The sequence below is a fragment of the Ceratotherium simum genome, chromosome 7 (assembly GCF_057802395.1).
Source record: "Ceratotherium simum simum isolate JZ-2026a chromosome 7, ASM5780239v1, whole genome shotgun sequence".
NCBI classification, from domain to species: Eukaryota; Metazoa; Chordata; class Mammalia; order Perissodactyla; family Rhinocerotidae; genus Ceratotherium; species Ceratotherium simum.
This window is the reverse complement of record NC_141906.1, coordinates 25,825,449-25,841,206: the sequence shown is the minus strand read 5'-3', so window position 1 is coordinate 25,841,206 and position 15,758 is coordinate 25,825,449. Positions and strand designations below refer to the sequence as shown.

The 15,758-nt window shown below is 39.5% G+C and overlaps 1 pseudogene; it reads left to right on the top strand.

Moving 5' to 3' along the window:
* The first annotated feature begins 5,533 nt into the window (after positions 1-5,533).
* LOC106802394 (olfactory receptor 51B6-like) lies at positions 5,534-6,481 on the top strand (annotated as a pseudogene).
* Positions 6,482-15,758: the final 9,277 nt, after the last annotated feature.

Sequence of the window (15,758 nt, the reverse complement as noted above, 5' to 3'; positions counted from 1 at the left end):
CTCCAGAGCTTCCTGCTAGATTGGATGAGGCTTTGTTACTCTGTATCTTAAGTTTGATTTTTTTCTCTGCCAAATTCTGCTTCCTCTTTTTTTCCCCAAAGGTGTTAACTTCTAATAAACACCTTATACCCCAAACTCTGTCTCAGCATCTGCTTTTGGAGAACTCAATCCGTGACAGGAACATAATCAGTTATCAGGTGGCTTGGCCATCTATGAAACTATGAATTTCATTGCTTAACATGAGTATAATGTTCTGGATACAGAGCTACTGTAGGGAATAAAATGTGTCATCCCACGGGCTTTATGATGTCCCTTTCTGTTAACAAGATATTATTGTAACTACGTGAAAGGGTGCAAAAGGGTCATTCAATTATAGTTATAATATCCAGAGTCCTTCTGGAGTCATAAAAGAATGTGGGCTAATCAAGGCACAAAATTAATCTGGACACAAAAATTATTCTTGAATCTATCCTCACACCATAGAGAAAATTTAATTTGTGGTGAACTTAAAACAGCTATTGTAAGATAACTGAGGGAGTTTATTCATTGATTTTGAATTTGAGAGTTCTTACATATTACACACAAATAAGAACCAAAAATGAATATACACTAAAAATAACTTATTTTTGTGAAAAATCATTGAGAAAATAAAAGACTAGGTATAGAGTAGTAATGATATTTGCTATACCTATATCTGACATAACTTATATCAAGAATTTATAAATAACACCTGAAAACATTAAAAAAATTAAAATACTTTTTTCTTTTTTTTTGGTGAGGAAGGTTAGTCCTGAGCTAACATCTGTTGCCAATCCTCCTCTTTTTGCTGCGGAAAATTGACCCTGGTCTAACATCCATGCCCATATTCCTCTACTTTATATGTGGGATACCTGGCACAGCATGGCTTGATAAGTGATGCATGGCTCCACACCTATGATCAAAACCTGCCAATACCCGGCTGCAGAAGCAGAGGCCTCGAACTTAACCACTACTCCCCCAGGCTGGCCCCTACTTTTTTTTTAAGGGGAAAAAGACTGGAAGAGGTACTTTACAAGAGAGGCAAGTGATCGATAAATACACGAAAATGTGTGCAACATTATTAGTCAGCAGGGAAATGACAATTAAAACCACAAAGAGAAACTACTACACATTCAGTAGAATGGCCTTTTAAAAACTCTGAAAATAGTGTTGTTAAGGATTTGAACCAATTGAGACTCATGAAGTGTTAATGAAATATAAAATGATATAAGTACTTTAGAAAATATTTGCCAGTATCTATTATAAATGAACATATGTTTATACAAGAAATTGTATTCCTATGATTAGGCTCAACAGAAATTCATACATATGTGCACAAAACAATCAATCAAACAAACATGTAACAGATGATCAGACAGCACTATTTGCAATAGCCTCAACTATTACTACAAGCTATGGAGACTAAAAAAGTAAATATGTGGTATATTCATATAATGGAATACTATATAGAGATGAAAATGAACAAAGCACTGCTTTCTTAAAATTAATTACCCTCTTTGTGACAAGGCTAATAACCAAACCAGGACACAAGATGAGAACTTGGGGACCACTGTTTTGAAGCTCCAAATCTCCAAGACTGGGAGAACAAAGAAAAAGGGAGGAGCAGAAATGGGCCATGGGGAGTTCCTTCTGAAACAAATCCTCCTTGAACTTTGGCTTCAGGGTATAATCTGAAGATGTTGTGTTGGAACCAAGACTTTGGTCAGGCTCAGGGTTCCAGGGTCACATCTATGTCACCGATGGACAAAAGACTGAGGAATAGGTCTATAGGTGGCTCCAGCCTGTCTTGTCCTGGAAGGCACGGTATAGGTAACAGACATGGCAGGGCAGGGTGGGGTATAGAGAGTTGTCTTATTGGAACTCACAGAGAAAGGCAATCATATGTCAGTCAAGAGGTGATGGGGCATAGGAACATATCCAAAAAGCTCCCACTAAAACTTGGCTTCTGAATAATCTCTTCTTGCAGATTTTTGGAATAGGAAAAAGCCACAATCCACCTTCCCCTCCCTACTAGGCACATATGATTTGGAAGAAAAAGGCAGAAGATCTGTGAGAAGAGAAGCAGATATCTCTGGTGTGGCTCAGGGCTCTGGGATGGATTATGTATTTCCCTTGTTGCTCTTTTCAGTTGTTTGAACCAGCTTCCTCTTTGCCCCAGTGTGTTCCGCCAGGTGTTTATTCCCCAAGAGCTTAGATCAGGTTAAGGAGGGAAGGCACCATATTGACCAAAGGTGTGGACTAACAGAAAGAGAAACTTGCCAACTAGGCCAGTCTCATATTAAAGTAGAGGCAGCCTTTGACAAATTCGACATTAGACACTCTGCTTTAAATTGGTGCATATTCCCAGAAATTAGTCCAGTATCCTACAGGAAATAAATACGCAAATCCTATAGTCAGAGGATGGCTTCTTTGTTCACTTCCTTCCATGTTAAGGTATAGGCACTGCAGATTTTGAGGATCTCAAACCCCACACAGATAGAGAGTGATATGGATCTGATGTTAGGGTGGAATGAGTAGGGGAAAGTGGTCACCATTTTTACCAGCAATGGATGATACCCAAGTCAAAACACTTCTGGATGCTTTGGATAGAAGGCCATTCAGAGCCAGTATTCACTGGCAAGAAGGTCAGGAATTTAGTGTATCTGTAGATCAGATGATCAGTTCATGGCTTTGAACCTTATAAGGAGAATTTGGTGATTAAATCTGGTCTGCTGGATAGCATATATCAGAATAGATAGCATTGTTAGTTGTTTTAGCGTTACCAGATCTGACCAGATAGCATTACCTGGTCAGATAGCAGAGATGACATCAGGAATGCAGAAGATAAGAAGAAAGGGTATGAGACAGACAGAGTTTGGGGAAATGAAGGTTGACAACACGAGGGAAAAGGAGCCCAAGTAGAGGCAAATGTAAAGTTTATCACTTAAATGTCTAGTGGTTCCTCCATGAGAAGACACTGAAGAGAAGAGAGGCCTAGAGTGTCTTCTTGAAGCCTCCAAGTTTCCGGAACAGAAAGATTAGTTTGGGGAAATAGTTTTTATTGTTACAAGAGCTCAAGGTCTCCCCAGGGATGGACCCCCTCACCGTGAGTTGATAGATATACTTTTGAAGGTCATGAGGCAAAGTCAGATTTATGGGTCTTTGCAGTGTTAAAAAATGATTGAAGAAGACAATTTGGGTGACACAAACAAACTTATTTAACACTTCATGAAGTGGACAGTCTCCACTTGGAGAACCGTGAAATGGAGCAGAAGGCAGGATGCTTTTGTAACATGAAGAATAAAGAACAAGCAAGAGAAAAATTGAAAATATCTGATTGGCTGGAGCCTCATAGTCAACCTTGTTTGGGGCGAGAAGGCCCAGAGTCGGCTTGGTGTTTGGGGACTAGCTGACTGGATATACGGAGTTTCTGGTCAAGAGGAGCATTTACAGGGACATGAAAGTTATCTACGATTCAGTTTGCTGATGTGGAGCTCAGGGCGGGAGCAGCTCCATCTTAGACCTAGAAATTTATTTCAACAGCAACAAACTATGTCACTGAGTATATGATCCTAATTATTAATTGGTTGTTCCTCCAACCCCTAACCTCTTGACACACACACACTCACACATCACCAGGACTGAGTTCCACAAAGTATGCTTCTTACTTTGGCATAACCAAGCACAGATACTCAGTCTTTGAGAGTGAACACAGAAAGAGGATATATTAAGGCTGATTTTTCTCACAGATACTACTGAGCAGGTTATAATTTCTGGAATTCCCCTTGTCTGATGTGCTGCAGCAAAAAGACAAGTCTGCTATTTCCTTGAATTTTGAGCCTGTGAGGGGCTTTTAATCATTCAGTATTAGTTATTAAAAAATGGGGAAAGTAGGACTTTTGTGGGCATTCTATTTAAAAATAGGGAGTATATGCAACACATCCAGACCACATTTGTTGTATAATAGGAAGAAATTGTGTTCTCTAGCTCTGTCTTCCCTCTCTGGTCCCCTGGTCTCAGCATAGCATAGGAAATATCAGTGACTAGGGTTGTGCAAATAGGCAACTCAGACCCATCTCTGTCAAAACAAAGTTTCTTTTTCTTGTTTTGTTTTTTACATTCTGCTCCTCCTTTTTTGAACTCTACCGAGGCAAAGTTTGCCCCACCTCCACCCCTACATGAAGCCCAATGTTTCAACTTCAATTGGTCTGGTTAGCACTTACCAAAGTGTTCTTTTCTCATTTCCTCATCCCCCCACCCAGACACCAGTAACCTTTCACTAATCCTACCTATTCATTTCAGCCACTGTCATTCCAAGACTTCTTAACACCCCATTATCCAAAAACTTTTCTCCAAACATTTTGATCAAATTGGAATTATCCAGTATATCTGAGTGTGAGTGATCCTGACCTACCTCTGCCCAACAGAATCAGAATGGCCCTTTACAATAAATGTAACAAAACCCCTCACATATGCATAGTATCTCGCACTTAGAAAGTCCTCTCCCAAATGATATTGCATTTAGTCCTTGCAGGGCAAGGCAAAATTAACTAGTCTCATTTATTTTCTGATGAGGATCACAGGCTGAGAGAGTCAAAGGGGTTTTCCCAAAATTATGCAATGGAAAATTAGAGGAGGTAGAACTTAGAGAACTAAGGAGTTGTCTAAAAGTGAAAGTCTAGAGGTCTTGGAGGCTTTATACATATATATAATGAACTTACTCTAGAATAGTCTTCTTAATGCCCATGGCAATATATGGGTATTTCTTCATTTCCTAGCTTATCCCAACACTGATGGAAGTATTTACAAAGCATAAATGTTTAAGTGTTTTTGAACCTTACACGTGGTAAGAGGGCTACCATGCTAGCCCTATTGTATGATTTTTTTCAAACTAATAAAACCTCTACAATCTAATCATTTGTTACACTCATCTTGATTTCTCTAACTATATTATCAATTATTTCTTCAAGTTCATTCTTGCCTTAGGATTCTCCTCTGCTCTTCCCTCAGAATGACATGTTGCCTCCTTTTTACCAGACTCATTCCCACATATGTGTCAGATAGCACATCCTCTCAGAAGCTTTCCTTAGCCATGTCCAAACCTTGACAGATTTAATAAAGTAAGTGATGTAAATGCTCCCATAGAATCCTGTAAATTTTCTATCATCATTTTTTATGTCACTGTTATTCCTCTTTTCTTCTTTGAACCTATTGCACGTTTTAAGATCCAGAAGAACAAGACCCAACTCTGTCTTGCACACTCAGTACTGTATCCTCCTTGCCTAGTACATTGCCTGGCACATATATTAGGCACTGAATTTGTAGTTATTGTTCATATTATCATTTTTTCCATCTCTAAGTATCTCCTAAGAATAAATGCTTTATTTCTTTGATGTCACTGCAGTTAGGGGAAGATCTACACTAAGTAAAAAAGTAGAAGCCACTGAAGGAGAATTTCCAAAGATCTACAGACCTCTACACAGAATTTCCTTAAGAGAATATTTATCCTATTGTATTGCCCATCATGGAACTTAACACCAGTGCCACATCCTTTCTGCTGACTGGCTTTCTGTGCCTGGAAAAGGAGAACCACTGGATCTCCATCCTATTATCTGTAGTCTACATCTCCATACTTCTTAGTGGTGGCATTCTCATATTTCTCATCAGAGATGACCATAACCTCCATGAGCCCATGTACTATTTCTTAGCCATGCTGGCAATCAAAGACCTTGGGATGACCCTGATTACAATGCCTACAGTTCTGAGTGTGATGTGGATGAATCACAGGGAAATCAGCCATGATGCCTACTTTCTCCAAGTTTACTTCATCCATAGTCTCTCTATCATAGAGTCTGGAATTTTGCTCACCATGGCCTATGATCAGTTCGTTGCCATTAGCAACCCACTGAGATATACTTCCTTTCTTACCAACATCCAAGTCATAAAGATTGGAGTGGAAGTTTTTATAAAGAGGTTTGTTCTCATCTTGCCCCCAATATTGCCTCTCTATTGGTTTTCCTATTGCAGATCCCATGTCCTCTCTCACCCATTCTGCCTCCGCTAGGATGTTGTCAAACTAGCCTGTGCTGACACCACCTTCAATCGTCTGTATCCTGTTGTGGTGATATTTCCTATGGTCCTACTAGACTGCCTGACAATCTTTTGCTCCTACGTTTTGATTTTCAAGACTCTCATGAGCATTGCTTCTGGAGAAGAGAGGTCCAAGGCTCTCAACACTTGCATCTCTCACATCTGCTGCATCTTGCTCTTCTACGTCACTGCATTTGGTTTGACATTCATCTACCAATTTGGAAAGAATGTCCCTCATCTAGTACACATCACAATGAGCTAAATCTATTTCCTTTTCCCTCCTTTTAGGAACCCTGTCATCTACAGCATTAAAACTAAGCAAATTCACAGTAATACTCTCCAGTTATTCCCTCTGCCACCACTGAGAACATGACATTTACTCTCTCTTGTCTGAGAATAGTCTATGAGATTATAAACATAATTATGACTTGACTGGCATAAGTTTTTATGAAACATTTCAAAATAAACAGACAAATATCATGCAACAAGTGTCCTTCAGATACAGCTGTTTCTTTTGCCACTCCCTTTTTTTCTCATGAGGATGACATATAATAAGCCATGTAAAATACTAAACATAGTGCGAGGTGCTTAGCATGTGTTCAACTGATATTTATTTTGTTCTCAAATACTCTCATTCTGCTAATAGCAGCTGTGACTTGACTCTGAGTTCTGTGGCATGGTTCAACTAATTTAAGACATGGGCCGGCCCCGTGGCTAGCGGTTAAGTGTGCGTGCTCTGCTTCTGGCGCCCCTGGTTCGGATCCCAGGCACGCACAGATGCATCACTGGTCAGGCCATGCTGTGGCAGCGTCCCACATAAAATGGAGGAAGATTGGCACAGATGTTAGCTCAGGGCCAGTCTTCCTCAGCGAAAAGTGAAAGATTGGCATGGATGTTAGCTCAGGGTTGATATTCCTCACAAAAAATAAATAAATAAATAATTTAAGACAGATTCCATTCATGGCTGTTTTTTTCTTATGGACTGGACATCCCTGTAACCAATGACTTTTACCTCTTTTGTCACTTGTGTAAAGCTTGTTGTCCTTTTCTAGAACATTGTCGTCAGAGAAGCAGAGAGTCGGAGCTAATTTCCAAATGATTTCTATTGAACACAGTACACTTATAGGACAACTGCACATCTAAAATATGAATTCTCAATTTTTACATAGTAAATGAACTAAAATGAAGAAGTAAACCAACATCTGAATAGAGGAAAAAGTTCTATAATGAATATTGATGAAAGGGTGCTAATCAGAAATCATGTATAATCAGAGCCTAAAGAGAAATTTAATTCAGATGGGAACTGGACATGAATGGAGGTTGGCGTGTATTCCTCCTGTGTGCAAAACACAGGGGTAATAAAGGGTTGGCTTTGTGTGTACAACTATGTAGGAAAGAAAGAAAAAGAAGACACTTGTGCTAGGGGTGGAAGAAAGTCTGGGCTGGAGAAAAGGGTTTCATGGCTCTAAGGATAGGTTTCACCCACATATCATGTGAGGAGGATCTCTGGGCCAGATAAGATCCCACTCTCCATGCTGGCAGTAATGGTGGTCATAGATTCAATACAGGAAAAAGATAGAGTAAAATTTCTTGAGTTCAACAAGCGTTGTGCGGCCACGTAGAGGCAAACAATTTCCCTAAAGATTCATGAAATCAAGCCGTTGGTTCTGTCCAGACATAGATGAAATTCTGACTTCTGAACTTTCCCTTACCTTTGATCATAAAATCCGGAGAACTTCATAGAATCACTGGAATTTGAGGTAATATGGAAGCAAGCCAAATATGCAAATACGGAACCATGGCAAATACCAGGCTCCGTTTACAAGCTCTTACGGCATCATGTGTGTGATAGGCCGATGGGATTGGCACACCTTTTTGTTTAGAAACACCTGCCACACTTGAAATTTCCCCTTTCATGTCTATCTCTCCTCCTCCCCTACTGGACTAACTATGACACACACTGTATTCCAGCTCTAAGCACAATGCTTTGGAGTATGAGCTTAATAAAATGTTTTTTAATGAAATGAAACAATAAACTAAGAATAGGTAATGTTGCTGTGTCTCTTTATTCCTCTAATTCCTGCATCTCCATGTAAATTTCTGGATGTCTCTGTCTGTGTACACTCTGGGACATGCCTCTAAGCTGTTTTCCCATCCACTGTGTCACAAGAGACTCCCCAAAATGAATGACCAATGTCCCTTGTGTACTGGGTCTGCCCATTCTTTCCTGAGAATGGATTCTGGGTACACTGCAGCCAACCGCAGCCAACCTCACACCACATCCTTTTCAAGTTTCCTAAGTTTCCATTGGTGAATTTCAATTTCATTGTAGTACAGAAAATGTCAATTTTTAGTGAATGATTTTCAATCACTGTGGTCTCCATTTTTTCCTAAGAACTGCTGGATACACAAAGAAAAAAAAAACGATGCGGAACTGGAGACTACAAAGGGGTTGCTCAGGCAACTGCTGCTGTTTCTCCTCCTTGTGACAGCAGCCCACTCACTGTGGGGCAAATAAGAGATCCTCACTAAAACCAAGTGTGTTGATGATAGTGCTTGTAATAACCTTCAATTCAAGTGATGGTTTATTGCAGCTGACAAAGAATATTTTTTTTATGTCTGGTGAGGTATTCTGTAGACACCTGGACCACTAAAGCCAGTACTGCCCAGATCTTAAAATAGTCTTTATTATATCATAGGTCCATGATAGGTGTCCAGTGAACCTGAGGGACTAGTAGTCAATCAGCAACAATTTCAGTGCCTTGAAAGCAGTGTTATTATGGTACCATTGGTCTTTGCCAGCTATGGAAACCATGGGATTAGAGCATATAGTGAAGCTAAAGTAAATCAATGTCACTCTGGCCTCAGCCTGGCAATAAGTTATCAAAATTCTCTTATGCCCTATCCCATAAGGAGAAGGGATAAGATTAAGCATGTGGTAGAAAAGACAGTCAAGAGACGCATTTAGAAAGAGGCAGAACAGCCCAGTGTATTCTGAGCTACCAGTCAGCAACATCTTCTCCTCTATGCACAGGAGTTGATATGTTTTTACTACCCTAAAGTAGTCCTTGCACAAATCATATTCATACATTAAAACATTAATGAGATACACAAATCCTGTTGTTGCCCTGACAAGGCTCTGGGCATGACTCTGACTACTGACGTCACACCATTCCAGGTGCACTGAGGCCCTGGTGAGACTTAACATTGCAGTAAAACACACCTGATCGTATTCAACACAACCCAATACATTTAAATTATACGCTAATTTTTAAAAAAAAATTAGATACAACCTTTGAGGGCAGGAGTTATGGTCCAGGCATCACCTCCACTTAAATAAACATTCTCTATTACATCATAGACGCAGGACTGATGGCAGGATGGAGTTTATGTCCCTAACCGTTCTTAGAGGGCCTCTGCCTGCCTCTCTGGGGATCTGAGGGTTTTGATTGTGGTCATAGAGGCATGAATGTGAGCTGGAGTGGGGAGCACAGCATCATCCTTGCACTGGGAATCTCACAAGTCAAAGCACTGCTAGGTGCCAGGTACAGAGGGACTTAGAAATCAACCAACCACCCTGGGGAGAACCTGGCAACAAGCATGTTTGTGGGCCAGCTGGTAATGCAAGAGCTTCTAAAGGACATGCATTGTTTGTCCAGCTTTGTGCTGAAGATTAGGAGACTTAGAGGTGAGCCCAAGAGGGCAAGATAAGAAACAGCGAGTGAAGAGGACAGAACCAGACTCAGGTGGGAAGTTAAAGGTCAGTGGAATGGAGGGGAAGGAAAATGAGAGAAGAAAGTGTAGGAGGCAAAGGAGGGAGGGCCACAGAGACAGTAGTGAGGATCAGAAAAGGACCCCAAGGTAAGGTCTCTTTGTGAGTGGGATATTAAGGGAGAAGGGAAATCAGGGTGTTCCACTGGGACCCAAAGTCTCTAGAATAAAATTTTTAAATTCAGGAAACTAATTCTTCATCAGAGACTAACCCTTATCCTTTCCCAAGCAGGAGTTCCTATGCTTGCAGAGTTGGGAGGGTTGAGGTGGGGGGTGCTATCTGAGCCATGAGACAACAGGCCCAAACTTTTAGTCCCTCCCAGGACTTGGAGTCTTATCTCTTGGGCACATGCCATATGGTCTCCCATCATTCCCCTCCAAAGCTTTGCAAATACTGCCACCTCCTCCTACAGTGAATGAACCAGGATAAATGTCTCTAGAAATGGGGCAGAGGACAGTATCTCAAGTCTCAATATAGTTCAAATGCAAGAGAAGCCCTGCTGCAGATAGGCACGTGAACTTGCAAAGTCACTTAACCACAGAGTTATGCTTATTTCATTGTTAACTGTAGTATAACCACACTTAACAGAGGATTTGGAAGTTAAAATGAAAAGTGATGTTTCTGATGTGCTGGTACATCATAAGAGAGACACTAGAACAATATATGCATTCAAATGTATTCTTTAATTTATGCATTCTGCCTGTATCTATTTTCATTATCTAGTGCCTCACCTCCAAATCAAGACTAAGCATTTGCCTGTCCTTATTCAGCAGTTAGTGAGGAGTCAGATAATCTTCAAAGTTTGACCAAGGCAAAACTACCTCTTAATTACACCTCACAAGTAACCCAAGCTTCACTTGGCCCTTTGCTCCTATGGAGCTTGCAGCTCACTCAGATTTGTTGCATCTTCAACCAATTACGTAATTATGACCAGCATGGGTAATCCAGCCATGGCCTCTCTATCTGTCTAAAAACCCATTACTTCATGTTTCTCTATACATAATCCTGTACGGTAGTTTTGGAATCAAACAATCTGGTTTAGAATGTCTGCTTCCACTTACTGGCTGTGTACTCTTTGGCAGACCATTTCCTCTTTCTGTGCTTTGGTCTGCTAATTTTTAAATGGGGATAAAATAATATCCACATTATTGGATTGTTTTAGTAATTAAAAGTATTAACATATGTAATGCACTTAATAGTTCCTGGCTTATAGTTTACAATATAGAAGTTTTAATTATTATTTTTATTATTATTGTTATTGGACATTTGATGAAAATGAGATCATTTGACATTCGGGGTGAGAAGGCTCTGGTCTGTCAAAGAAAGCGAGGACTTTGTAAAAACTTGCTCATAAGCAAATGCTTGACAGTATACAAGGTACCCCAATGAGAAAACTTGCATTCTATTCTCACAAGGACCCTGTAAGACAGCAGGGCATGATAGAGGTTTTAGTTCTTTTTGTCAAGGGAAGATTTTGAGATTCTCCGAGACTGAGTGACTTAAGGTATTAAGCTTAGAAAATGGAGGAATCAAATGCATAGAGCTGGTGGTGGCTTTCCTCTGTAGACCAAGGAGTTCTTGGGTGTAGAGCATTGAATTTGCACACTCTCGTGAGAATTCAGAGGAACTCCTGAGGATGTTGGAAGACTTTACTTACAAGTTTTTGGAAGACTTTGCTTCCTCAAGGCCCTCACAAATCTGGTACAGATCTACAAGAAGTCTAAATTGTGGGTCAGCCATGTGGACCAGATGTTTTTTGGACTCCTTCTGAGATTGAACATCATTCATCAACATTTATCAAGCGTCATTGAAGCAGACTCTGTGCTAGAGTGTTTGGGTAAATCAAAATATATATGGCCATACAAACAGGATCTAAGATTGTAGGGAAGATGGAGTCTGTAAAAGTAGGTATTCTGGGGCCAGCCCCATGGCTCAGTGGATAAGTGCATGCGCTCCACTACTGGTGGTCCGGGTTAGGATCCCGGGCACAGCACCGACGCACCACTTGTCCAGCCATGCTGAGGTGGACTCCCACATACAGCAACTAGAAGGACATGCAACTATGACATACAACTATCTACTGGGGCTTTGGGGAGAAAAAGGGAAAAATAAAAGGAGGCGAATGGGCATGGATGTTAGCTCAGGGCTGATCTTCCTCACAGAAAAAAAAAAAAGGTAGGTACTCATTCAAACATTCATAAATATAATCGAGTACCTACTTGTTCCCTAGTACTGCATGAAGCAAACAAGATAGAAGATGATATATATGTGCTTGTGTGTAGGATTGCAGGTACAAAATGATGGTCTAACAAATGTTAATTGAAATTATTAATAATAGCTAGTAGAAATCTATTAGCAGTAGTATTTTAGCAGCCACTGTGTGCCAAGTACAGCATTATTAGGGGATTTAAAGTCATTATACCTTAATAGAACTCTATGGAACAAATTTTTTACATCTTATTTTAACTGATAAAAAATGAAATCTGATGATTTGAGAAAACTTTCAAGACCATGTAACTAGTAAATAATTGAGTTTTAAAAAATTTCTGTGCAATAGCTTAAATGTTTCTACACTATAAATATAAAACATTAGATATATTTCATATATATTATATATAAAGTGAAAAGACCCCTCACCCCTACCTTCCTATCTTCCTTAGAGATAATCCCTCTTTATAATCTAGTATGTATCCCACCGCACCTTTTTCTACAGGTTTACATACACATATATGAAAATATTCCAATATATGTTCTTTAGTCAGTGGCAGGGGCTGTGCAGCACTGTTAGCTCCATCACCCTACAGTAAGAGCAGTGCTGGTTGTGTGCATTCTTGGGTTACAGCGAATATAGACTAAGACTCCAAATAAGCCAATGATTTTTAAAAGCGATGAATTCGTTGGCTTTACTATTAACAACAGAGAGAGAAGAGAAGACATTTTGTCAGCATCTACATTTGGGAAAAAGAATTGGGAAAAGAGACCTTTGTTTCCTGTCTCCAACCCTCCTTATTTGGTGTCACCAAGTTTTCTTCAAAGCTCCCTACGGATGACCCTCGATGAGTCATTTGTTCTATAAACCACTCCTGCCATCTTGTGGCTTGTACAGCATCTACAGGCTACTTCTGAAAGAAAGAAAATGAGGAAAACAAATACTAGGGCTAGCAAATAGTAAGCCAAAAAGTAATAATGATAACAGTAGTTGTTAATGTAGTTATTATTTATTATTCCTACCATTGACAGTCTCAGTCTTTTATAGTGAATCCTAAAACCAGAGTTTGGATTACTAATGTTGTGAGACATTAAATAAGTGAAGGAGATCTTTCTCTTATACTGAATGGCCACAACTGGAACTTCTACAGTAGAGTGAGAAAGAAATTTTATGTATATTATCTACATAGACTAAATTGAAGTGCCCAGATTGTCAGGTCAGAGACATTTATAGAGAAAGTTAAAATCAAATCCCCAGAGGAGTGCATTTCTTGATATGTTACTGTTCTGCCATTGGGCGTTGAGATTTAATGACAGAAAATATTTAGTCTGCTTTATTTATTTACTGAGTTAGTTAATGATAAGTAATCATTTATTTATTTAATGAGCAGCTCCTATATTTTAGTAATTACTAGGTACCAAGGATATATCAGTACATGTATTCTCTGCCTCTATAAATCTTATATTTTAATAGGAAACACAAACAATAAAAAAAAATAATTACACCTTTATACAACTGCTATGAAAGAAACAAAAAAAGGATGATGCAATAGAGAATAACAAAGAAAGACTTGCATAAGTTGATGAGACAAATGAGGGCTCTCAGAGGGGGTGAGAGTTAAAAGGTGACCTGAGAGGTGCAGAGGTAGAAAAATCTTTGCCATACTCCTATTTGTCCTGGAGTTCCAGTTCAATGAGCTGAGAGGGAAAAGAGTCATTTGACCGTATTTCAGAAAAGAGACTCTTCAAAACTGTTAGGGCTACCCAGAGGACTGCCTTTCCCAGAGAGCACATAGTCTGAGTCATCAGAATAGTGATTGAAGCTTTCCTTTTGCTGGCCCTAGTATGGAAACTGAAGTAAGAACTTTGTTCTAGACATAAAAAATGTCTAGACATAGTCCCCCGCATTTCTAGCACATTCAGGAGAACTGGAACATGACTTTAAAGTCCACATCACATTCTGATGTTTATACCCTAGTCCTCAAAGACCTTTCCCAGGAGCCAGGGTCTGTCAATTTAGTTTTGTTTTTTTAAATCAAAAGAAAACATTCATAAGAAAATTTAAATATATGATTCTCGCACTCTTTGGCCCGCAAAAATTGTGCAGAGAAATTGAACAGACTGTAAAAACCTGAGTTGTAGCCTAGAGACATAAAATTACATCATAAATAATTAACAGAGTGACCAGAGGCAGAGGTACCCCAAGAGATAATGATAAGAATATCTCAAGAGATAGAGAAAAAATTATATGCAAAGCGTGACATTAATGTTGAGTGGAAATAACACAACAGATCAGAAACAATTAGGAAATCCAAATTCTGTTTATTTTAGATAAAAATCTTAAAGTTCATGAATTAGTCCGCTTGTTCAAAAGATACAGGTTCAGATATATATTAAATGTTGTAATTTTCATCCTTCTTTATAATTCATCTATGATTGAGACCACATTGGCTATACCCTTTAGGTCATTGTGATATTCAGGTTTATAATAAGATATATATTTGGTCTTTGTCACCTTTTCTGGCGCAGAGCTACTAAAACCCTTGGAATTTCCTAAGTGATGAGAGCATAAAGATGTCTTTGTTACATTAATGAGGTGACCTTTGGATCCCATCTAAGGATGAGGGCTGGTAGCCAACGAAACCAGTCTTGTGGTTAGAGAGTTGGAACTTTCAGGCCCACTTCCCTGACCTCTGGGGAGGGCAGAGGGGCTGAAGTTGAATCAGTTGCCAATAGCCAATGATTTCATCAATCATGGCTATGTAATGAAACCTCCATAAAAACCCAAAATGAAGAGGTTCGGAGAGCTTCCAGGTTGGTAAACACGTGGAGGTGCTGGGAGAGTAGCAAGCTTGCTGGGAGACAGCACAGAAGCCCTGCACCGTTTCCTCATACCTTACACTATGAATCTCTTCCATTTATCTGTTCCTGAATTACATCCTTTTACAATAAGCTGGTGATCTAATGAGTAAAATGTTTCTCTGAGTTCTGTGAGCTGCTCTGGCAAATTGATCAACTCAAAGGGGGGTTGTGGGAACCTGTGATTTGTAGTTAGTTGGTCAGAAGTGAACATAACAACCTAGTCTTGCATTTGGCATCCTGATATGTAAGGGGTCTTTGTAATCTCCAATCTATGGCCTCACCTTAAGTTTATTTCATCTGCAAATACCCTATTTCTTAATAAGATCACATTCACAGGTTCCAGGTGGACAGGAATTTTTGAGGGATGTCATCCAACCCAGTACACATATTAGAACCATACTGGCTGATATCAGCTTGCTGAAAGAGCTAAATTGACACAATTGCATATATGAGTTCTCAACAACGAGTGGCAGAGACTGACACTTGGATATACCATGCATCCACTTATGGAACAGAATAGGGCTCAACAAAAGGCAACCAATAGACTATGTCCTGAACATACTAAAGACTCAGGTATCTAAAAAATTATTCCTGAGTAACTGCCAGTTCACTGAAACCTGTATTGGGTTATGGTTTCTATAATGAATATGGATTATATTTTTAGGGTAGCAATTCAGAATCTAATTTCCCCTATCTTGAAGAAGTAACTTATTTTGTTGTCTGTAGCTTTGTTGATAGAGCTCCAACTTCTTAGGGAAAAATAAGAGAGGAGAGATTCTTGTTCTCTTCAAGTTCTGCAATCAGAGTT